Genomic DNA, 25,924 nt, shown 5'->3' with positions numbered 1-25,924 from the left:
AAGTCTGTACTTGAACACACAGGTTGTCCAAAGTTTCTATGCACTCTTTCGTGTAACCACCGAATAATACAGTTTTCTCCTTTGCCGAAGGTTTCGAAAACAGAAATAAAAACACTTGCACAAGTATAGGTAATGGCACATTGAAACCTCCAACAAACACTCTTCACTTGGAGAGAATATGGTCGTTTACAGATGAAATTTACCTCCTGCATACAAAATCGTTGATTTTGAATTACTCTCACACAGAAGGATACCAGAGGTTTACATGTTAGCTTGGTTTTCGTGGTGTTGTCTCTCACTGTCGGGTTACTTGCATTCTTTAAGTTTATATAACATCTTGCTTTCCTAGTTGGTTCCTCATCTGCAGCAATTTTGGTTGCTTCTTGTTTCTTTCTCAGGATCTCTCCCACAGAGCAAATACTAGGCAACTAGAGTCCTTTCAAGTCTTGGATCACTCTCCTGCATATGATTTCAAATGTTCAGGGTCTAATTCATGGAGATACAGTTTTCTAGCGTTTGATTTCCCTTCGTTCCACTTAGGCACGTACATCTTGAGCAGTGTGTATGAGTTTACTGCAGCTATATCAATCAGGTTTTAGAACATTGCCAGTGGCCATCTTCTTGTACCCCTTTTTCTAGAGTTTGTCCTAGCCATTTGATCAATAGCATCGACTCCTGCCTTCTGGAATTATTGTTGACAAGATCAACAGACTCTTTTATTTTTCTTTGTGATGTAAGAGACAATTGTTACAGGAGACTTGTTAGTAGATGGCTCTGTGAATGCAAATTTGGAGGAATACAGGTCTCTGCCTGCTGTCGTCATTTCTTGCGGCATGTGTTTTCTGTCGGATTTGAGTGTTCCAACCAATGAAAGTTTGTATTTTTCGTACAAATGTCCGTCAGTTCCACAGAAGTGTAGAAACGGTCAGTTGTGATACTGTAGTCTGTATTCTTTATTGGCTCCACCAGGTTCTTGACATTCTCGTTCACAGGCAGGTCTACTGTCTTTTTGAGCATACACTTCCATTTTTATTATGTATCGTTCAGTTTCACTACTAATAATTCTAACAAGTAAACCATATTTTCAGGTTTGTCTTTCAGGAAAACTTTAAAAGGACGACGATCGCTGAGAAGACATAGCATTTCATCAATTATGTTGTGAGGTTCACTTCTGAAGTTCTTTGGGAATATTCCATTCAATTCTTCAAATACTTCACGCAGCGGAGCAAACTTGTCACTTACACGTCTTTCTGCCCTGATACCTTTATCATCAAAGTGAAGAATTGTCGATAGCGGATATGTGCTTGTCTTACTTATAGTTCCTCTATTAAGGTTCTCCCCACTAAGTTTGACTATAAATCACATAAAGAAATATTGATGACCTGGTAAATTCCCGTTGGAATTAAAATTTGCATCAAAGCATATATTTCAGGAACGCTAGCAGGAGAGAGGATTTTTTTCTTTCGGCTTCTTCATTTGAGTGGTCAAAATTTTCTGTACTATTTCAAGAGTGAAAAGTTTCTTGAATGATTCACATATACTTGTTGCTTTCTCAGCACTAGTTATTTCCTGATGTTCACGGACTATGTTGGCAAAATCCCTTTTACAGTGCCCTGGAACTTCTGCAAGATACTCTTTACCAGAACTTGCAACATATTTGTTTGGAGCGTGAACCGCATGGTTTGTTTCTTCATTGTCCTCCGCTTTTTCATTTGAATTCTCTTCTCCTTCTCTGTGGTCCGACTCAAAATCACTAAAAGCTGGTAATTCGTCGTCTACTGAAAGTTCAGCAAGAACTTCTGCGTCGTTCAAGCCTCTGCAACTTATTTTTAAAAAATCTACTTTACAAGAAAGGCGTTTCCTCTACTGTGGAAAACTGCTGATGATAATGGTTAGTAATCAACAATGAAAGTGAAACTCAACAATTAGACTCTCAACAAGTCACTGCAAAACTCACATTCAAGGTTGCCAAATGAAATTTAATAAAAGAAAAATGTACGGGCAATTTTTGTCAATACTTGGTGGTTGTAGGAAAGGTAACAAATGGTAGTATGTAGTACCAACCTAGGGCAACATGTGCCTTTGGGCATAAAAATTCCATTTTCTATTTCCTATTTTTAAAATTTTAGCCATAGAAATAAACAGTATACTACTTTATAAGGTGCAAGACAAATAGAAAAATGCCCATAAACGAAGAAGAATATTTGTTCTGATATTTTAATAACAGAAAAATGTAATTTTTGCCTCTTCTTGGTGTTTTAGGATTAATGTTAAAATGTACGTTTCAAATAATGCGCAGGGTTGTATTTCTGCGTTTGATGTTATACGTTAGTACAAATATCTGTTTGTGTTGAATTATTTGGTTGAGGTTCTCTTAGACGGGGCGTGGCAGTTGAAGTTCACCTGCAGACGTCTTTACGTCACAAGTGTGTCATTGAGCTTCCAAAATCGTACGGACCGCTGATGTACCTCAAGAGTATGCAACATCGAAAATCGCCTACGAACAATGTCTGTTCAAAAATGTGTTGATCAAATATCGTGGAGAAGTTTTAGCTTGTTTTAGTGTAATTTACGTATCAGCAAAGAAAGTACATTTGTATACAGCGTTATTCAGTGCCCCTACCGCTGTCGTTTTATGCAACTTGCAATGTTATACCTGGCCTTCAAAAACCGCGCTCGAGAGTTTCATATTCGTCACTCGCTACGCGCGAGCTATAAGTCCTACAGAAAAAAAGCACAGGGCTTTTTTTAGGAAATTTAATGTACTTAATCTGTATCGCGGTTCATTTTCGCTGGAGCTCACAGTTTTAGAGTTATTCAAGAAAGTCGTACAATAGTGACATTCAAACACCCCTCCAGCCCCCACACTTATCCCTTAACAGTCAGAATTTCTAGTCTTTTGTCCGTGGCAATCCCTCCTACAATTGTACAAAAGCTTCGACTACACGAACTATTCACTATATTCGATCTTTTCTTTGTCTCTGTTGATTGGGTTATTATAGCATCAGCATAGCCGGCTGTTTTTTCATATTATTAATTTAAACTTTCTCATTAGGGTAATGAAAGAAAAACGACTTTTGTAAACGTTCCACTAAAACTAATTACATTGACAATTCGATCCAAACTTCACCCTTACAAGCACTTAGTTTTGTAGTCAGAAGCTTTGACGTGTACAAGATGTACAGTAGCTGTTTAGTTTACCTGTTAAAATTTTAAAGATCATTAGGTAAAATTCACTCCAATGTCAATTTTACAATTAGTAAGTGCTCGACTAATCTAGTGGCGTAATAAGGCCATTCAATGAAGACCAAAAAAGTTCGAATGTGGGAAATAATTCGTGCAGACGCAAATTTTTCTATAGTGGTAGGTGGGGGTGCAATGAATAACGTAATAGCAATACTGACTGGTGGGAGCTGAGTGTGGTGGCGTGGGTGAATCCGAAGGTCACTTGCGTAAGTTTTCCTTAAATAACTCGAAAACTACAACCTCTAGCAAAAACGTGTCCCAGTACAACATTTCACTAAGCTAAATTCCCAACAAAAGTCCGCCTGCTTAGCTGAGTGGTTGCCGGGGCGGTGGTAGCTCAGCGTTTTCGATCAGAGAGCTGGCTGGTCTCTGTAATAAAAAAACTGAGTGAAGGGATCAACAACGAACTTCAACGGATGTCATGAGACGTCCGCTACCACCAAATACAGCGAACAATAACGAACAAAATGCAAAAAAAAAGAAAAGGTGGTTCGTGCTTGCCTCCTATGCAGTGGGTTCGGGTTCGATTCCCTGCCTGGTTAGCGATTTTCTCTGCTCGCGGACTGGGTGTTGTGTTGTTCTCATCATCATTTCATCCTCATCACCGGCACGCAAATCGCCCAATGTGACGTCGACTGAAATAAGACTTGCTCTCGGCGGCCGAACTTCCCAGATTGGACCTCCTGGCCAACAATACCACACGATCATTTCCATTTCCCTATTAAAAAGGTCCTATTCATTTTTATGTAGAACTAATAGTTTGCGTGTAGCGAGCGACAGAACATGAAAATTTCGCGTGTAGTTTTTGAAGGTAATTTACGAGCGCTATTTGGAAAGTGAGGAACGATCGGTCGCGAAATGGAAACCACTGTGAAAACGTGACGAGGCTTTTCACAGACGTTTTGGTCAGTGTCTCTAGTATGCCCGTCTGTCGCATCAAAACGCTCTTTTCAGTTGTGGGCACACTGTGAGCGAATAAAGGTGCCTAGAACAACAATGACTCCCGCCAAGTAGGAGGGCCCGCTGAGAGGCTTCGACTTAATGAATGCAGCCCACCTAACACAACTGCCACGCACTTCCTTCTTCATGGCAATTCCCAGCCGCACTCTGCAGGGGCAGTGAAGATGCTTCTGCAGCCTTTTCAATGGGAAGCGTTCGATCACCCACAACACAGCCCTAATTGGCTGTGTGTCATCTCTGTTCACATGAAACGCTGGATACGAAGACAACACTTGGGCGCAGGCTACGCGCTATAGACCAGCGTAGAGAGTTATCGGAAAGCGCAGGCGGCTGCCTTCTATGACGATGGTGTTGGAAATTTGGTATAACGCTACGACTAATGTCTAAGTCGGAGTGACGACTATATAGAGAAGTACCTGGAAGGTGTAACTACATTTCGCGACCGATCGTTCCTTACTTTCCGAACACCCCTCGTATAACATTGCGGGTTGCATGAAACGACAGCGGTAGGGTCAGCAGAATCACCTTGTATGTTCATGCGATAAATGTACATGGACATGTATTGTAGTGGAAATTATTTTTGAAGTATGGAAGAGAAAATAGTACCTCAAAGTATGGAAGAGAAAGTAGTACCTCAAGATCAAAACTGAATTAACATATTTTACTATTATACTTTATTTTCAATATGTTTCATTTGCATGTTGTATAAATACAATAACGTATTTGACGCCAAGACACCATCCTTTAACTTAAAAAAGCAGTTAAGTTCCGCGTTCTGGCCAATGACGTCATGACAGTATGGCGCGCACACAGATAGGGAAGCAGACCTCATTTAACTACATGTACTGTTTATTGGAGAGTATCTGCTACACAGAATGATTCGGCATAACGATTTTGCCATGTAATGTTTCTTATACACTTTTATGAATATATAGCAGACTTGATGGCTTCTTGACCGAAACTATTCGTCTGTGATTAAATGCAAATTACAGCAGATTTCGGTGGTCTCGTGACGCCGTTCTTCAAACTCATTTAAGATGTGCCGCGTTGTTTGTACAAAAGATTCCTCTTTGCTGAGGACCAAACGTCAATCACTGATACACCATCGTTCCTCCGCAGCTCTCCCTGTTTTTCGATACAGTTTTATGGCGTAGCGACTTCTCTATTAAGAACAGACTCATCCACGAACTGCCTCATGGAAATTCCAGCGTTATCCACTAGTCCTTAGGGCATAATGCTACGTTATCCACTAGGCCCTAGGGAATTTATACACGAGGTTTATCAACTAACGCTTGAACCACGAATACTTGCTCTATTGACGTGCAGTTTTGACAGAAATCAAGTGTGACAAAGGACTCACGACTGCAGCACGCACACAAATTTCAGTAATCATCAGCATGAGTATTTATTTCACAAAGTAAAAGTTTCAATGATATTAATAAAATAAAATAAATTAAAATAGCAATGGTGTTTTTCTTCAGGTTCTAGTTAAATAGTCCACGTACAATCGCAACTTGGGAATCGTAAATACCGGCAAAACATAAGAAGCATGACTTGGGCACAGTTATCATGTAAACTTCTACGTTCTAGACCATCATGAAATTTCGTCATATGTTTCATGTTTGAATAGATTATATCAGGGATCGAAATACATTTACGAGGGCTATGGGAAAAGAGTTGTGACTGTTGCACGCAGTAAAGAAAAAAACGTCAAAATTCATTAGCTAGTGGTAAGTTTGTAATATTGTAATTTATAACTAATTTATAAATGTAATTCATTTTACTGTTGTATTATGTTTTTATTCAAGAGTTGCTCTGTGGAATAGAAGGAGTTGTTAAGGAGAAACATCTTTAATCTACGTTTGGAAACACTTCTGCTAGTATTAGATATTTTATTCGAATGGGTACTATGTCACAGATTTTTATAGCTGCTTATTTCAACCTTTTATGTGCCAAAGTGAGATTCATATAAGCGTATTGTAGATCATTTTTCCTTTCTAGCGTTGTACTAGAGAATACCTATGTCATTCTCAAACTCAGGTAGATTACTGACAGTAAATTTCGTAGTGGATAAATGTACTCTGAGGCTGCAGTTAAGTTTATCATTTACTTCAAAACATGCTTGTAAGACGTATGTATGTAAACTCCCTACCTAATTCTGTTTTCCTTTGTGCAGTGCAAACGTTTCACCTAAGTGAGGAGCTAACCCAGAATATTAATGCACAAAGCATCATTAAATGAAAATATGCAGACTATGTTAACTTACTTACTACTATACACCCAAAGCTGTTAATTTTTCTGATTGCATTCCTACTGTAGGGTTACTCCCGTGCAAGCTTTCAACAACATGGACACCTAAGATATTACAATTTTCCACCACGTTTATTATGTCTTTTTGGTATAATAGATACATATTTCATAATACAAAACTGTATCAGCTGTGCTTTATCAAAGTTTTAAAAAATTGTGAAAAACAAGTCAGCAGCTTTGACAAAATCACCCTTTACCATTTTCTGTTGTTTCTTCATTGTTTGACTTCGCAACAATGATAGTATCATCTACAGACAGGACTAATTTTGCCTCCTGATTCAAATCAAATAACAGATCATTAACATAAAGCAAGAACAGCAAGGTGTCAGTGGCAGAACCCCTTGGGACTTCCATTGTAATTTTTGACATGCAAATGACGTCACATCTCACTTTGTATTTACTTGGGTAACTTTCCGCATTCTGTTTCTCGAATAAGAGCTAGACCAGGAATATATTGAACTACATAGTTCATAAAAACTAACCGAAGACCCCACCTGGTTGTAATTTAACATTTAAAAATCTTATACATAAAGAGAGACCCTCTTGAAACCAAACTGTTATTGGCTAAGTACCCTATTACTACACAGAGGTGTGTCAATCCTTCAGTACACTACCTCCTCGTAAATTTTAGAAAATTATCTCAGGAGCGACACTTGGCAGTAGTTATTGGCATCTGTGGAGTCAGCCTTCTTTTGGAAAAGCCTAACAATCGCATATTTCGACCTGTCTGGGAAAATACTATTTACTAATATTGAGTTACACAGAGACTAAGAACATTACGTATTACAAGGCCACAACTTTTTAGTGTCTTATTAGAGATATTATCCACCTTATACGAATTTTTACTATTTAGAGTCATGATGATATTCCCTCTGTCAAATGAGGATGTGAAATCAGTTTTTATTTCACTGAATGTTCTCTCCATCGCTTCTTCTGTGTATTTTTTACGCTTGTTTTCTTACCTATTTTTTAAAGAGCGGTTATTAAAAAATATCTCCATCTTATGAACTGTCTTTTAGAACGCTCCCGTTGTCTTTAATAGAAACAATGCTTCCTTCACTGCCTGTCTCTCTCTTATGAATATTAAACACGGCCCCGCGGTTAACTGTCCAAGGTTAGCGAATGATCTGCTGTAGCCTTGCTAAAGGAGTCGCATCGTTACACGCCTGAAGAAGTGAAAAGCAGAAGTCTTTGTGAGGAGACCACCACCTTAGCTCCTGTCAAATTCGAATCCTGTGCCATTTAGTTCGGCCTGCTTACGGAAGACTATTTCATTGAGAAAATTTTGAATTTGCGACGAAAGAATTCTTGACATTGTTATAGCTCCGCACCTTGGATACACGTTAAGAAGTGTGACCCTTCAAGTCCAAGTTCTCTTACTGTGATTAGTAGGAGAGCATATGACAAATGGAGCTTCACCTGGAACCCTTTTATGTTTCTTTCTCTACAGTTTACAGTCAGCAGCTGCCGCTAGACAAGAAGAATTTGTTCGCATCATGTAAGAACAAGAGGTAGAATCGATTTTGTCATTATCTAATGGACCATCTTTGCCTGTGCTGGAGAAAGCATTATCAACAAAACGGTATTCATTTTATATTTATGCCTGAAGATGATAGCAATAAACAAAATAATTTTTGACAAATGTAAACAGAAACTACCATGTTAACTAAATATATCAAGGCAGTGAACCCATCCCACATAAAACTGTATTAGACGAGTTATGTTACGTGGGGAGAAAAATAGTAGACGATGGCAGAAATAAAGAGGATGTAAAATGCAGACTTGCAATACTAAGAAATGCTTTTCGAGAAAAAGAGAAGTATGTTAACATCTAACATAAATTTAAATCTTTGGAATTCTTTTCTGAAAGTATTTGGAGTGTACCCTTGTAAGGGTGTGAAATGTGGACTATAGCCTCTACTGACAGGAAGATAACAGAGGCTTTTGAAGCAGGTTGATGTAAAATGTTTGGAGCATCTCCTTATCGGTCTCGATAAACACCCCCTAGTCCATACGCAGAACGAAAAAACTCCTAGCTCGTTCGTGCAACAGCGGGGATTGGGGACCAACGAGTAGGCCCTGAGGTACTGATAAAAGGTAATTCCTTTTCTTTAATTCAGTGTACATTTCTTTGCTGTTGTTGCACTCGATACATCCTACTTCGGCAGTGTAATTAATTATCTAATGTGAGTTTCAAATATACCTAATTGTCAGGTCCGTTATTGGCACAAAACGTCCGTGGATTGTTTTTCCTCCCCGCAAAAATACCGCTCGTGTAAGCGACGCGGTTTGTGTGCGTCCATTTTCCTCTTCTCTGAACGCGCCTCGTTTGTTTATAAACGAGTGCTCTCCACAAAATTAACGTGCTCGTGATGAGGCACCAGAAAAGCTGCACCTCGGCTGTTATTATAATTGTGCCTCGTTTGATGAACTGTTCTGTTGGACAGATTTTTAGCTGACAACAACATTACACGAATGAAAATTGATTAACATTACAGAGATACATTAGAACACAACTGAAAGAATGCCTGCCGCTGGTATCACAAATTATCCCGTTATAAAATAACTCTTTTTTTAAAACAGGGAATACGTTTATAAGAGACACAAACGCACTCTATGAAACAAAAACACATGCCGTGACTCGGTGACTATGGCCCCGCGTCCGAAGCAATAACAATAACAATCCCTTTCGTGTGTCATGAGTTCGGTCCTTACGCTCAAGTGCTTAGACTACGAAGGTGTAATTTATTTTCTTAATACCACGCTTTTTTCTAAAAGCCGCTGGTTACGACCATGTTATGCCACATGCAAAAATGTACGGAGCTTTTGTTTAATGTTTTCATCAGAGTGTTTATTAATATAACAATACAAATAAGTGTACAAGACACAAACCAGAAGTTAAAAACAAACAAACTTGCAACATTGAGAAAATTTTATCTGAAAAAACCAAAGCAGTGTATGACACGATTTCTTCACCCACAATACAAAGCTGCTTATGACACGATGTCTGTCTCCCACAATATACAGTTTTTGTCCTCTTCTGCGAGTTGTTCATACTCAGTGCCTAATGCCAATTTAATTTCTGAAGTCTCTTAACACCAAGCAACTACAGTTCAGTGTTCCACGTATTTTCGGCATTCTCTATGGCCACAGTTTTTAGCCAACAGTGCGACCGCCATTCTCAGATACGTCAGCCTTGTACATTCTAGCACATTCTCGCCATTCTGTCTTCTAATGTAAGCAAGATTCTCCACACATTTATTATCTTTCGTACGTAGCGTTTCTTGACCACATGTTTTACGTGTGAGTTTCGTACTAATATATGCATCTAAAACAGCTTCCAAAATAAAAGTTTCGTTTCCAGATCGCAGTTGATACATATGGTGATTGTTGAAATTCGTAAACTTACACTGCCATCTTCAGATCATCGGATACGTGAATTGTAAAACCAATTTTTCACCAATACATACCCGCTTATCAACATACACACATCTGACGGCAGTGTATATGCTCTATTTGATGTATCTGACTCCTCAGTGCGTTGCTGATACAGTTGTGGCTTTTATTTTAGTGTATTTAGTGTTCCATGGGAGTGTTTTTTCTGTGAGTTTGCCTCCGTGTTTTCAATGGCCAGATGACAATGTATCACATGCGGTGACTTTATAATTCACCTACCCGGTGGTCTGAAGATGACAATATAACTTTGTCTACACTACTGCCAGGAGTTAATTATAACACCTGCACGTACAAAATAATTTTAATTTTCTTTCTTTCCTCTTTCTCCGCTCCGTACAGCGCCAGCGAAAGATTTACAAAATTGTTTAATCGTAGGCAAGTCTTACGCAGCATTCAGTTTCTGCATCCTTGTAGATCTGTTTTTTTTTAGTTTTTTTACAGATTTATTTTGTACTTTTACCCTTTCAATAGTAGACATAGTTCATTTCCTCTGCTGTACGTTTCTGATCTTAGTTCCTCGTACGCTGGTATTCCCTTTATTGGTGGTTTTTCACTTCTTTTATTACCCTAGGCGTCGCGGCTCAGAATATCCTTTGTCGATTCTAGTATGTCATTCTCGCAGTTTTTATGGTTTTCATTTTTAGCACTTCTTTGTGCATTTGGTAAAAATTAGATGTAAAGAGAGACAAGTTCATATCATAGCAAGATTATATCTTATCATCACTATTTAGCTTGTATACTGAGAAAGTAAAAACGTAAGTGTAAAAGCAAGTTTCGGAACAGATATGAAGGTACAAAGGCAAAAAAACACCAATGGAAAGGATGACAGATGTCGTGAACATGAGGCCGGAAACAAGTAAGTCTTGAAAAAGCTGAATGAGCAACCTGTGTAGCCTTGAATTTACTTCAATGACAATGATAACTAAAGGCTGTACAAGCTAAAGAGGAAACTGCTAAACATCAACGCTGGAAAACAATTCTGCTATTTAGAAAGTAGGATTCCAAAGGAAAAAAAGATGTTAAATGTGGAATAAGGCAAATAGTTTTTTTCTGAAATTCTACTACGAACTAATATTGGCATAACTGAAGTAGATATTTTTCAATTATCACAAATGAAGTATGGCATTGTGAGGAAGTGAAACGTGGAAGACAGGAAAAGCAGGGTATAGGAATGTGGAAGCATTTGAAACATGGCGCTACACGTGGGTATTAGAAAGTCCGAAATTAGGATATATTAGAAGGAACACATGAGGGATGAAATATGTAGGAAGACCTTACCAGAAGATGGGACTGCTTATTAGAACAGGTTTTAAGGACTCCAGAAACAGATTATGTAGGACTGCAAGGTTTACTAGGACGAACAAATTGTAACAGTAGACAAATACCAGATAAAGTAGAAAGCATTATCGATTATGTTAGCTGTAGATGTTAAACACAGAGTGAATAATTAGCACCAGGTAGGAAAAACTGTAAAGATAAGTTCAGCTCCAATTTCTCGAGAAGAATGAAGCTAATCATCGAGCATTTACTCATCATTTTATTAGATCAGTCTGACAGATTTCGCAGATACAAGAGGAAACATCAGTCTGACAGTTTTCGCAGATACAAGAGGAAATATCATCTTCATTTTTTAAATGATTCGTGTTGATTTGTAATTGCATAATCGAAATATATTTATTCGTCATACTTTTTCATCACAAGACTCAAAAAGTTTTAGAAAAATAATCACGTAAATTAAAAAAAAACCTTATAACTTCTTCCTCACTGTGCCAGTTATACAAGACCTTTGTTTACAATTCTCAGGGTGTTCTATTTGTAAACAATAATTAAAAGGAATTATTAATTTACATAGGTAAACTTAAGAAACTTTGCTCCTTCGGCGAAGTTTTAATATCGCTTTAGTTGTGAACTTTAAAATTTTCCCGGCGAATTGAATGTTCAGCCAAATTTCTATCTTGCAGCCGATCGTCGTTTAATTCATTACACAGTTTACATGGGCATAATCGGAAGAGTGAAGGAAGACAGGCGAAGACTAGCTCCGTTCCGCCCTATACAGACCGCGGCGAGTATTCCAGGCATCCGTCAGAATTCAAGTTGACAGTCTGGCCACACCCCATAGCGACAGCGCCCCAGCTGTTGGAACAACGTAACTCACCTGTCCTCCGTGTTACCGCTCGCCGCTACCGTTGGTGATCTCTGTCGTTTTCCAGTAGAACAAGTCGTGGAGATGACGGAGTTCCACGCACTGTCCAACTAGTAGCCACTATCATGGTTCACCAGATTTTCCGCCAGGCGTATTTCCACGGATTCTGTAATAACGGAGTCCCAAAACGATGTAGCTGTGGTCAGAATCACAGTTCTGTAACACTTCATCGAATGTTCAGTGGAAATAAAGTGACCGGCAATAGCGGATTTGGTTGGTTGCAAAAGGCGAGTGCAACGGCGATGTTCAGTGCAGCGTTCTTTCACAGAGTGCGCCAATGACCACGGCGAGCGGTAACAAGGAGGAGAGCTGAGTTTCGCGGTTCCACCAGCGAGGGCGTTGCCACTGTGAAGTGTGGTCCGTCCGTCAACTTTAATTTCGACGCATGTGCGGAATACTCGCCGCGCTCTATGTAGGGCGGAACGAAGTAACTGGCCCACCTGAAGATGACTGGCAGGTGCCCAGTCGAAATATCGTACAATGAATGAAACGACGACCGGCTGCAAGCCCGAAATTTGTTTGAACATAGCTTTAGTTATTTTCCAGAGTGTTGCAGCAACGAGTTAAAATTTTTTAAATAGAACATTTTGTTTCTACAATGTAGGTAATTTATTTAAACCAAAGGTGTACAAATCAATTTAAAGGAAATTTCCATCAGTTTCAGTAAGCTAGCTAGAAAGGTACGAAGTCTTAGGGGTGAATGCAATATTCAGTACACCTTCGATGCACTGTTTGAAGTCATATGCGCTTGCGGGTTCATAACGCACATAAACACGATTTTGTAGCTATCCCCAGAAAAGGAAGTCTGCTGGGGTTAAATAAGGCGACCACGCGGGCCATTCCTGAGCGCCGCGCGATCCTAAGCATCCTCCAGGAGGTCCACTATTCAGTTCTTGCGTAACGTGACTCGCAGGTGGGGCTAGAAGTCACCGTGCTGCATTCACATACGGCCTCTTGATATCTAGACTGACAATTCTAAGTTGAGCACCTAAACTGTCGGCGCTAAAACAAAGATATTTATCACCTGTCAGGGCATCTTCGAAGCAGTGTATATCGGTAGATTCAGCGGAGAACATAAGCCTCTGTAAGGCGTCCAGAGTGAAATTTTTCTTATCTTATTTGCGGAAAGTAGCTCTCAGATTGAAATAGTTCACAAGCAGCTGCTGTGTTTGCGGCGTGTGAAACTCTTGAGCGTGCCCTATCCTCCACTCAGTGTGATGCTAATCGCACCAATTTCTCATAAGCTGACATGCGCTTACAACGAAGTCTTCGATATCCTCATTTCTTGCTGGTCTTCGTGGATTACCGCAGCGCCTTTGAAGACTACAAGGTGCGACAATAAAGTAATGAGACTGATTTTCTGTGCAAGAAGTGGCAACCCTGCAGCCTTGCGTAGGCACAATATCTTTGACCTTGGCTTGTAAGCTGCTTCTAGTCCAAGTAGCACATCGATGCAGCTGCTCAGTCATGAGTTATGCTGTAATAAGGTAACACATGTTTTTGTCTCTCGTCACGGAAATGGAAACGCGTAATATTGCTCAACGGTATGCCATTTCTTTTTGCGTTAAAGTGGGTGAAAACGCGACGACAACTTACAGTAAGCTTCAGAAGGCTTTTGGAGAGGAGGTTATGTCAACGGCTCAAGTTTTTCGTTGGCATAAAATGTTTAGTGAAGACAGAACGAATGTTGAAGATGAAGACCGCAGTGGAGGACCATAAACCTCACAGACGGATGTCAACTTGGCCAGGGTGCTGAACTCGTACGATCTGATCGAAGATTATCCGTGAAAATGATTGGACAAGAACTGAACATCAATCGAGAATGGTTCGTCTAATAATAACTGAAGATCTTGGTATGAGAAAGATTTGTGCAAAAATGGTCCACAAAAATCTCACACCACAACAGCGAGAAACACGGAAAAATATAGCAGCCGATTTAAAAAAAATGACTCAAGTGGCTCTGAGCACTACGGGACTTAACTTCTGAGGTCATCAGTCCCCTAGAAATTACAACTACCTAAACCTAACTAACGTAAGGACATCACACACATCCATGCCCGAGGCAGTATTCGAATCTGCGACGGTAGCGGTCGCGGTTCCAGACTGTAGCGCCTAGAACCACTCGGCCACTTCGGCCGGCGCAGCCGATTTGTTAGAGCAAACGGAAATCAATCCAGAATTGTCGAGTCGTGTTGTCACTGGTGATAAAAGTTGTTTTTTTTCAGTACTGTCCAGAGACAAAACGCCAAAGTTCGCAATGGTGCTCAAAGGGATCACCCAGACCAAAAACGCTCGCATGTCGAAGTCAAAAGTGAAATGAATGCTTGTGTGCTTCTTTGATTCCAAGGGAATTGTTCATAAAGAGAGGGTACCTCCTGGACAAACAGTTAACCAATATTACTACAAAGAAATTTTAGAAAGACTTCGTAAAAGAGTTCTTCGTGTCCGCGCCAATAGTGCTGATAATTGGATTCTGGTGGTGGTGGTGGTTTTTGGGGGAAGGAGACCAGACAGCGAGGTCATCGGTCTCATCGGATTAGGGAAGGACGGGGAAGGAAGTCGGCCGTGCCCTTTGAAAGGAACCATCCCGGCATTTGCCTGGAGCGATTTAGGGAAATCACGGAAAACCTAAATCAGGATGGCCGGACGCGGGATTGAACCGTCGTCCTCCCGAATGCGAGTCCAGTGTCTAACCACTGCGCCACCTCGCTCGGTAATTGGATTCTGCATCACGATAATGCACCATCCCATACTGCTCTGTCAGTACAGCAATTTTTTGCCTCAAAACAAATTTCAGTACTACCACAGCCACCTTATTCAACAGATATCGCTCCGTGCGACTTTTTTCTATTTCCAAGAGTCAAAACGGTGGTCAAGGAGCACCATTTTCATACAGCACAAGATGTCCAAAAAGCTGTGACGATGGTCTTGGAGGATATTACAGAATATGTGTTCCAGAAATGTTACCATCGATGGCAGAAGTGCTGGGCAAAGTGTGTGCAATCAGATGGAAACTACTTTGAAGGAGACAACACTAAACTTGACTAAAACGTTAAGCAACATTTTTTTTCACGTCAGTATTATTACTTTATTGTCGCACCTCGTACTTGTTCCTCGAAGTCGTTGTTCAGAACGTAAGAGCGCAATGGCTGACGAAGCGCTTTGACCAGGTTATCTCACAGCACACGTGACGGCTGCTTCATTTGCATCGTGTCGGCATTCGCCGAGCATCAGCAACATGTCAGTGTATTCGCTGGATGTGTATGCCATGTTTATTCCGCGTCAATATCTGTGGCAGGCCGAACCCCGTGTGTTTGTACATTCCAACGTGCCTTGCGTACGGTAGTGTAAGGATACGTTCTACAGTCTAATCGAACATTTCAAACACTGCATCGAGAAAGCTCGTCCTTTTTCACTATGCTGTAGCCACATATAAAATTTAGAACGTTTCTTGCTCCCCAACTGACACTGAAAAAAAATAGTTCAAACTAATAACTACATCGTCGGTTTAAATATGGCAGCTACGTAATAGAAAAAAAGGATTATCCTATTTAAAAATTATGACTCGTTATTCTAACTCTTCGGAAAATATTTCTGCAGAAAGAGCAAGTTTTCCTGTCGTTGCTATCTTCTTTCATACATTACTTATTATGTAAATTACAGACAAGAACTACTTATTTCAAACACACCTTATGTTCTAATGACGAATGAATCACAAGTTTTAAGTTCTAAAGCCGTCTGCCTTTCAGTTATTTATCACTACGCGAGCTGTAACTCACTACTATGACTCAAAGGCTATTTATTCAATGGTTTCATCTGCTAGGAATTCACATCTCTGGCAGTATGGTGGAGGACCATCTGTCACTAGTGGGCTCCGAATTGCAGAGTGTAACGCGGCGGTGTGTGAAGTAACTATGTCGGTGCGTGACAAACAGCGTGCTGTAACCGAGTTTCTAATAGCAGGAAGAGTTAGTGCATACATGGCGCACCATCTTCTTCAGCATGTCAATGCCAGATCACACAGGATCGCTGCGACATCCTCAACAATCCGACGTCTTGGGTTCCCTGCCGTCGATCATCCTCCACACAGTCCCGACTTTGCCCCATCCTGTTTCCATCTGTGTCCAAAACTCAAAGAACGCCTTCGAGGACTTCCCTTTGATAGTGATGAAGCGATGCAAGCAGAGGTGACATTGTGGCTCCGTCAACAAAGTCAAATGTTCTACAGTGACAGTGTCAAAACTAGTCTCTCGTTCTGTCCGTCGCCAGGCTATGTTGGGAGATAAAACTGTACATATGAAGAATACGGGTATAGAATGTTAATACAGTTTGTTTTATTTAAAAATCTTTAAGAGTTTTCACACAGAGGTAGGATTAATATCGTTCGTTAAGTCATCTACGGATACAGACCATGTTTCATGTTACTTTCCACTCAGGTAATAGTATTGCTTGTATGTGAGGATATATGGGGTTCTTCAACTTATAATAAAGGGGGTCAATCTCAAATCAATTATAATTTTTCTTCTCGTAATCGTTTGTGAACTTTAAGACTTTTATGCCCAATCCACATATGCTTGCTTATCCTTTTTACAAGTTAGCAGCTGATGCGAACACAGCTCAATGAAAACAATCTGCCTTCTACGGATTTAGTAGTGTGATAAACTGCTTTCGGCAGGTAGAATATCTTTCTTCTTTAATGCAGATTTCAGCCAATATAAGGTAGGTTTGAGCTGCAGAGAACTTCGAGGCAGGTGCTCTAGTTAAGAATGCATCTGAGATTTGTTTGTTTTATCAGTTATGCTGGCTGCTATCGGGTGTGAGCCAATACAAGATGAAGTTTGCATCTGCGCTGCACCCGTTTTCTCTGCAAGAGAAGCCGCAACTGCATTTATAAAACAACATATAAGTGATAGTTTTGGTTACAATTTCGTGTTACTTTAACACGTGCTACAGACCCCTTCGTATGTTTCCGCTGCGCTATGAAAGTGTGCATACCATCTAATATTTCATTATTAGAAGTCAGATCCCGTTGTTGTTCATTCATAGGTCAAACTGTTGCACAAGAAGGGGGGAATTTTCAGAGCGTTAGCACCGGAGTCACAACCGTTGTGCAGTCAGGTTAAAGTCAGACAGGCAGTAGCAGGTTTCAAGTTGAACCGATTACTGTAAAACGTCTGTTTGCTCGCCCAATGACATAATCTGCATTGACCAAGTTTCTGCCATTTAATAATATAGGTTGTAGAACAGCACCATCAACAGGGCCATGTAGTGTTGAGACTACTTAACACTGTCTGTTCTCAATCCCTATTATTATTATTATTATTATATTTCACTTTCTCAGACGTTAAGTCCGGTTAAAAATGGAGTGACGCGGACCTTGATCAAGCGTCACTTCCTTTTAACTGTACGGTATGTGTTATATTGCATTGAGGAACTTTCGGGTAATTGATCATGTATCAATAATTACGGATTTCTGTAGTTGTATATATATGTTTGGATATAGCTGTATTGCATTGATGTACTGGTGGATATTGTGTGGTATGACTCCTGTAGTTGATAGTATAATTGGTATGATGTCAACTTTATCCTGATGCCACATGTCTTTGACTTCCTCAGCCAGTTGGATGTATTTTTCAATTTTTTCTCCTGTTTTCTTTTGTATATTTGTTGTATTAGGTATGGATATTTCGATTAGTTGTGTTAATTTCTTCTTTTTATTGGTGAGTATGATGTCAGGTTTGTTATGTGGCGTTGTTTTATCTGTTATAATGGTTCTGTTCCAGTTTAATTTGTGTTCATCATTCTCCAGTACATTTTGTGGTGTATACTTGTATGTAGGTACGTGTTGTTTTATAAGTTTATGTTGTAAGGCAAGCTGTTGATGTATTATTTTTGCGACATTGTCATGTCTTCTGGGGTATTCTGTATTTGCTAGTATTGTACATCCGCTTGTGATGTGATCTACTGTTTCCATTTGTTGTTTACAAAGTCTGCAATTATCCGTTGTGGTATTGGGATCTTTAATAATATGCTTGCTGTAATACCTGGTGTTTATTGTTTGATCCTGTATTGCAATCATGAATCCTTCTGTCTCACTGTATATATTGCCTTTTCTTAGCCATGTGTTGGATGCGTCTTGGTCGATGTGTGGCTGTGTTAGATGATACGGGTGCTTGCCTTGAAGTGTTTTCTTTTTCCAATTTACTTTCTTCGTATCTGTTGATGTTATGTGATCTAAAGGGTTGTAGAAGTGGTTATGAAATTGCAGTGGTGTAGTCGATATATTTATATGAGTGATTGCCTTGTGTATTTTGCTAGTTTCTGCTCGTTCTATAAAGAATTTTCTTAAATTGTCTACCTGTCCATAATGGAGGTTTTTTTATGTCGATGAATCCCCTTCCTCCTTCCTTTCTGCTTAATGCGAATCTTTCTGTTGCTGAATGTATGTGATGTATTCTATATTTGTGGCATTGTGAATGTGTAAGTGTATTGAGTGCTTCTAGGTCTGTGTTACTCCATTTCACTACTCCAAATGAGTAGGTCAATATTGGTATGGCATAAGTATTTATAGCTTTTGTCTTGTTTCTTGCTGTCAATTCTGTTTTCAGTATTTTTGTTAGTCTTTGTCTATATTTTTCTTTTAGTTCTTCTTTAATATTTGTATTATCTATTCCTATTTTTTGTCTGTATCCTAGATATTTATAGGCATCCGTTTTTTCCATCGCTTCTATGCAGTCGCTGTGGTTATCCAATATGTAATCTTCTTGTTTAGTGTGTTTTCCCTTGACTATGCTATTTTTCTTACATTTGTCTGTTCCAAAAGCCATACTTATATCATTGCTGAATCCTTGTGTTATCTTTAGTAATTGGTTGAGTTGTTGATTTGTTGCTGCCAGTAGTTTTAGATCATCCATGTATAGCAAATGTGTGATTTTGTGTGGGTATGTCCCAGTAATATTGTATCCATAATTTGTATTATTTAGCATGTTGGATAGTGGGTTCAGAGCAAGGCAGAACCAGAAAGGACTTAATGAGTCTCCTTGGTATATTCCACGCTTAATCTGTATTGCCTGTGATGTGATATTATTTGAATTTGTTTGGATATTAAGTGTGGTTTTCCAATTTTTCATTACTATGTTTAGGAACTGTATCAATTTAGGATCTACTTTGTATATTTCCAATATTTGTAGTAACCATGAGTGGGGTACACTATCAAAAGCTTTTTGGTAATCAATGTATGCGTAGTGTAGCGACCTTTGTTTAGTTTTAGCTTGATATGTCACCTCTGCATCTATTATCAGTTGCTCTTTACATCCTCGTGCTCCTTTGCAACAGCCTTTTTGTTCTTCATTTATAATTTTGTTCTGTGTTGTATGTGTCATTAATTTCTGTTTAATGACTGAAGTTAATATTTTGTATATTGTTGGTAGGCATGTTATGGGGCGATGTTTAGCTGGGTTCGTTGTGTCTGTTTGATCTTTAGGTTTCAGATATGTTATTCCGTGTGTAAGTGTATCAGGGAATGTGTATGGGTCTGCAATGTAACTGTTAAATAATTTAGTTAGAAGTGAATGTGTTGAGGTGAACTTCTTTAACCAGAAATTTGCTATTTTATCATTTCCAGGGGTTTCTAATTGTGAGTAGAATTAATTGCTTGGGTGACTTCATGTTGCAAAATTATCACTTCAGGCATTTGTGGTATCATCTTGTATGTGTCTGTTTCTGCTTGTATCTATCGTGCATGCCTGTTATGTTGTACCGTGTTTGACCATATGTTGCTCCAGAAGTGTTCCATGTCTGTTATGTTTGGTGGATTGTTTATTTTAATGTGTGTGTTATCTATTGTCTGGTAAAATTTCTTTTGGTTTGTGTTGAATGTTTGGTTTTGTTTCCTTCTATTTTCACTTTTTTTGTATCTTATGAGTCGTTTGGCTAATGCTTGTAACTTCTGCTTCTTTTCGTCTAATTGCTCTGTCGCTTCTCGTTGTGAGATTTTACCTAACCTTTTTCATTTTTTTCCGAGATTTCATTTCTTATAAATTGTGTTAGCTGTCCGATGTCTTTTCTCAGTTTTTCTATTCTGATCTGTAGCCTGTGTTGCCATGCTGGTTTTGTGGGTTTCTTCTGTGTGTTGGTTGGTTCTGATCTCTGCCTAGTGTGTATATTTAGTGAAGTGAGTGCTCCTATATAAACCAGTAATTGTAACTCTTCCATAGTTGTGTTTTCATTTATTTTGTTGTGTATGATTGTGTTGATAGTTTTTATTGTTGTTTCGACTTGTGGGTTATTTGGTGGTCTATGCAAGAATGGTCTAATGTCTGTATTTGTGTCTTTGTATTCTATATATGTTAGCTGAAATTTTTCTTCTATATCTAACATCTGTGTCACTTCGTGTTCTATTTGTGCTTGTTCTGGTGGCTGTCTTAAGATTTCGTTTTCCTCTGATTGTTTAATTGGTGCGTATTGTTCTTTGTTTGTTTGCTCTGGGATGTTTGAGACCATTTCTGTATTTTCTTCTTCTTCTGATTGCACATTATTTTGTTCCAGTATTTGTTGTACTTCTTGTTTGATGTTTTCTAATTCTGACTGGGGTATCCTGTTATTTTTTATTTTTACACGGATCTGATCAGCTAGTCGTTGTTCTGTTAAAAATTTTAATTCTGGGTATCTGGTAATAAATGTTGTGTATACTTGTGATCTGTATCCAGTTGTGTTGGTTCCTAGGTTTGTTGCTTGGTAATAACAGAACATGAGGTGTCGATTAACTTCATCTGACCATCTCATCCTCTGTCTTTGTTTTCCTTCTAGGGTGGTTGCAGGAAGCATATCCTGCAAAACACCTCTATTTGGATTTGAATCATTTTCCAGTTGGCTAGCAGTGTCGTTACCATTGTGGGCGGGCATAGGGTTCAAGCGTCGTCCCCGACCATGACGGCGCTTGTCCGAGGCTTCTTTAGTTCTGTCCTGAACCAACTAATCACACTAAAAGGGGGGTTAGCCCTCTTAGTGGTTTGTTCTTTTCGTCGCCTTTTACGACTGGCAGAACATACCAGAGGCCTATTCTATTCCCGGGCCTCCACGGGATTATTATTATTATTATTATTATTATTATTATTTGCAATTCATGTTTTACTTTTGTCTAGCCTTTAGTGGCCGTTACTAATCCAAGTAAAATATAACGATTTAGTGAGTTTGAAATACTTAGTCGCTGAGGAGTAGAAGATTTTACTTAGTAAAAACATGCCTAATGTCTGATGAGATAGCAGCAATCAGTGATTGTATAATGTTACTTATAATCCGTCTTGATTGCAAAATTTTTTTATTCATACGCCCGTTTTCGATTCATCCAGAACCATCTTCAGATCTGATATTTCAGTTACAGGAGTAACCCGTCCAAATCCAGCAACTTTCACATGCTGCGTTTATGTGACGCAGCATGTGAAAGTTGCTGGATTTGGACGGGTTACTCCTGTAACTGAAATATCAGATCTGAAGATGGTTCTGGATAAACCGAAACCGGTCATATGAATAAAAAAATTTTGCACTCAAGACGGATTATAAGTAAGATTTTACTTAGTTATCCTTACATTTATTTCGCGCTGGAAGATTACTTCAGCTGTAGACCTTGGAACTTCTATCATTTCCCACTGTCTTTTACAAGTGTTGTTACTTTTCTTCCCCTCCCCCTTCAACACACACTAGATCGTACATATATGTCCAAAAAACATTGGAGGAACAACACATAACCCTGGAGAACAGATCCCCAAACATAAAATTCACGAGCTGTGCTCAAATGTAAAGCAAGGAACGGGTGCAAGAAAGAACATTGTGTAAAAATGACTGGTGCAATAGGGTGATCATAACCGGACGAAATGAAGACATCTGGTTTGTTGTTGGTCCAACATCAACTATAGCCGACCACATAAGAACAGAAAGGTGCCATATTGCTCCAGGTTATCTACTACGGCGGTTTTATGTTAAAAGTGTTATAGCCTTCCTCCTACAAAGGTTACCGCTATTTCTCCGGTACTGGCCTCATTTGTACTGAAACTGCAGTCGATGTGGAGGTCGTAATTGGATCTTAACGCGTCGGAAACTATCGCAAAATTCTGTCATTTGTACTGACTTGATGTCTTTCCTCCGAGAACTCATACTCTTCCCAACGCAGAGAAAAGGTGGCGACGGATCTTCATCAGATATTATTTGCCTGATGAATTGCTGTTATATGTGACGCAGATTTTAGGCTCTGACTATTAAGTGACGTAGACGAGATCCGAAAATGCATGCCAGTTTGTTTTATTCCAGAATTATAAATTCGAGTTTTAACGACGGTAGTCGACCTTGAAACCTACAAACAAAATGTACTTTTCATACACTAATGAATAATAAGTAAAAACTTCCTAGCATGTAACTGGTCTGCATTGCTCGCAGGCTAGTACCGCGAAATACGTTTCCACAGACTGCCGACCCAATCTGAAAGTTAGCTGCCTCGCTCGCCAATACTGATCTCTACTAGCTGCCGGCAAGAGTTGAACTCTTGCATTTGCCAACACGGATTACTCCCAGGGGCATCGATAGCAATAAGAGAACAAGGAGAACAGTGTTCCGGGCTGTTTATAAATTCTCTTAGGTTTTAAATGTTAGCGTCAGACTATTTTCATTGGTACTTCCTAATGACTTGAAAGACCTTCTATAAAGGGTGATTCAGCTGCCCTGCTGATATGTTTTATGCAATATGGAACGCCTTCAAAAAGTGTGCACGAGGTTTTTATTTTCTCTTGCTCGCTACGTGGAAACTACTAACACTACAGAAAAAAAATGAACAGGACCTTTTCGTAGAAGATCTAATGTATGTAAAACATTCTCGGTATTCTTGCCGCGTCAGTTCTGGATAGAATCTCGAGCTTTCGACGATTACCTCCATCGTCATCGCCAGGAGCTCGAGATTCTATCCAGAACTGACGCGGCAAGAATACCGAGAATGTTTTACATATAAGTGCCGTCACGAAAAACTTCGTTCCCAAGATGTAATGTAGTTATATTTTTCACTAGGATACGTTTTTGCAAGAGTTATTCAAGACGATCACTTTTGTACGTTTTTGTCGAATAATTTGGGGACTACAGCCTCTAGTGAAAACGCATCCCAGTAAAAAATTTAACTACATTAAATTTCCTACAAAAATGTCCTGTTCATTTTTTTCTGTAGGGCTAATAGCTAGTGCTTAGTGAGTAAGAGAATATAAAAATACCGTGTGTGGCATTTAAAGGTGTTGGTGGTTGCATAAAACCTACCGGTAGGGGCAGCTAAACTCAGCTGAATCACCCTTTAGAGGCGGCGATGAAAAGTGAGGGCGTTGCTGCAACGTATATTTGTAGTATATAAGGACCGACATTTGTAGGCAACGGTCTACGTCACTAAATGCAGTTCCATCCTCCGCCACAACATCATTATTGCATGCACCCACGTCCCATGGTCCCCTGAAATCAAATAACTAGGAGTCCGGGTGGACAAAAAACTGTTCTTTCATCGACGCAGAACACGTCACCCAAAAAGGACACAAGCTGATAAAAGCGTTGTACCCAATGTTCAACAGCTGTTAACTGAACCTGGAAACCAAGCTCCAGTTGTGCCGGATAGTTGTCCTCCGTTCCCTTACCTCTGGCTCCGTATGTGGGCTATGATTAGTGCTTCCCGGATGCAGATCCTCCAGCGTCTGCAGAATATGGCGCTTCGGCGGAACCTGCATGCCCCTCCCCTCACGAGGGTAGTTACCCTCCACGAGGAGACGGACATGGTCACTCTGAAGACGTCCATGCGTGAGAAGGCAAAGAATCTGTATGACAAAGTGAAAGCCCTGCGCGACACAGTCGCCGGCTCACAAAATATTGGCACCACTCCCTGGCACTAGTACCCCCACCCTGTTCCTCTCACCTTCCTTGAGAAATCCGATTCCGAACATCGCTAGCGATAGCCCTGTCACAGCCACTAATGAAGCGCCAGTGTTGAACTGACCACTCGATAGATGTAAAAAAAAAAAAATGGCTCTAAGCACTATGGGACTTAACATCTGAGGTCATCATTCCCCTAGACTTAGAACTACTTAAACTTAACTAGCCTAAGGACATCACACACATCCATGCCCGAGGCAGGATTGGAACCTGCGACCGTAGCAGCAGCATGGTTCCGGACTCAAGTGCCTAGAACCGCTCGGCCACAGCGGCCGGCTCGATAGGTGTCGTCCAACATAAAACACCAATGGGTACTAACGTCGTTATGTCACCTATTGCCTGCAAATTGAACTTCCACCGTCGGAAGTTGGTATATGGGACTCCAAGTGCTAGCACCACACCTTCAACGTCCACTCCAGTGTCGAATAGAACACTTTTACCATCCACCAAGACAGTAAGACCGTGATCCACCATCGACAGTCTATTGAAACCTCCAATAAAAACAAAATCTGTGGATAAGTGTGGCGTAGGTGGCTTTCCGACCCGCTTGCGATTGTAATAAGTACGAAAATGTGAACTACGGCGACGTTATTACCAAATGCGTCCAAGGAGGACCTACATGCTATTATTATTTTCTTGGCTAGCGAAGGAGAAACACTGGTATACTTCAATCGGAAAATGAAGAATGTCTGTGGGGCAGCAAGTCTGTCGAAAACCACTGTTGTGGGATGACGCGCAAAGTTCATGATAACATGCGTCCCAATATCGCAAATGTAACACAGAAGTTATGCAAATTGAAGTGGGAGACACTCGAGCACCCACCCTACATTTCTGATATCTCCCCATGCCATTATCACATCTTTGGCCTCTTAAATTACGCAAATTTCTATTTGACGTTTTATTTAAAAATGCTAACTATTGAAACTATCAGTTTCGGTATACAGGTAGCACTCCAGCAGCGAATCAGTGCGCAGGATTGCTCTGCCGATCCCAAGTCACTCCAACATAGGCTCCCATAAAATCACGGTTCCAAGTGAAAACGACAGTTGTGCTTCATGGTTGCATATATCGGTTTCTAATGACGTTGGCTGCCTGTTACAGCACGCGTGATTAGGTAATAATGACTGTAAGAGCCAAGTACGTTACACCATTCCCAGAGTCAAAGGTGAAATTGCAGTTATTTTCTGTAATAGTACCACCTCACTTTGTTAGACAAATCTCAGCTAGTAGAGAAATAACCAAGGAATCAACATCTCCTGCCAGTCCTTTAAAGTCTGGACATTAGCCAACGTCTCCAATCAAGGAGCAGTTTACAGGGAGTACCGGAGACAGCTGCATAAGCGCCGTAGAAAACTGTATTGCCTGATATTTGATGAGAAGCTTTCTAAGGGACACACAGACAGTTGGACAAGTTGGAATTCCGCTAACAGACTGCGTCCAGGTCTCACGAGACCAAGAACCGACGACACGAAGTGTGCAGTCGACGGTGTACAGCGAAACACAGTCTACATCGGTGTAATATGCACTTCATGCGTTCGAGTTTTGTCAAACAGAAAATATTTTATATACATCGTGGATTGGACTCCGGCGGCAGTACTTTGGACGTTGTTCCGCGATATTTTTTCTGAATTTCGTGTAAAGGACACTTGGTCTCCTGTGGCTCCTCACAAAGTAATTGGTGGTTGGATGTTACAGGCATTTTCAGTGTCATGAAGGTATTTACATAGAAACACAGACAATTGTGGTAACAAACCAAAGAAAACGTAATTAAACTATTAATTTGTAACGAGCCATCTGAGA

The sequence above is a fragment of the Schistocerca americana genome, chromosome 4 (genome assembly GCF_021461395.2).
Source record: "Schistocerca americana isolate TAMUIC-IGC-003095 chromosome 4, iqSchAmer2.1, whole genome shotgun sequence".
Classification (NCBI taxonomy): domain Eukaryota; kingdom Metazoa; phylum Arthropoda; class Insecta; order Orthoptera; family Acrididae; genus Schistocerca; species Schistocerca americana.
The sequence above is the reverse complement of the archived record's forward strand: the minus strand, read 5'-3'. Positions refer to the sequence as shown.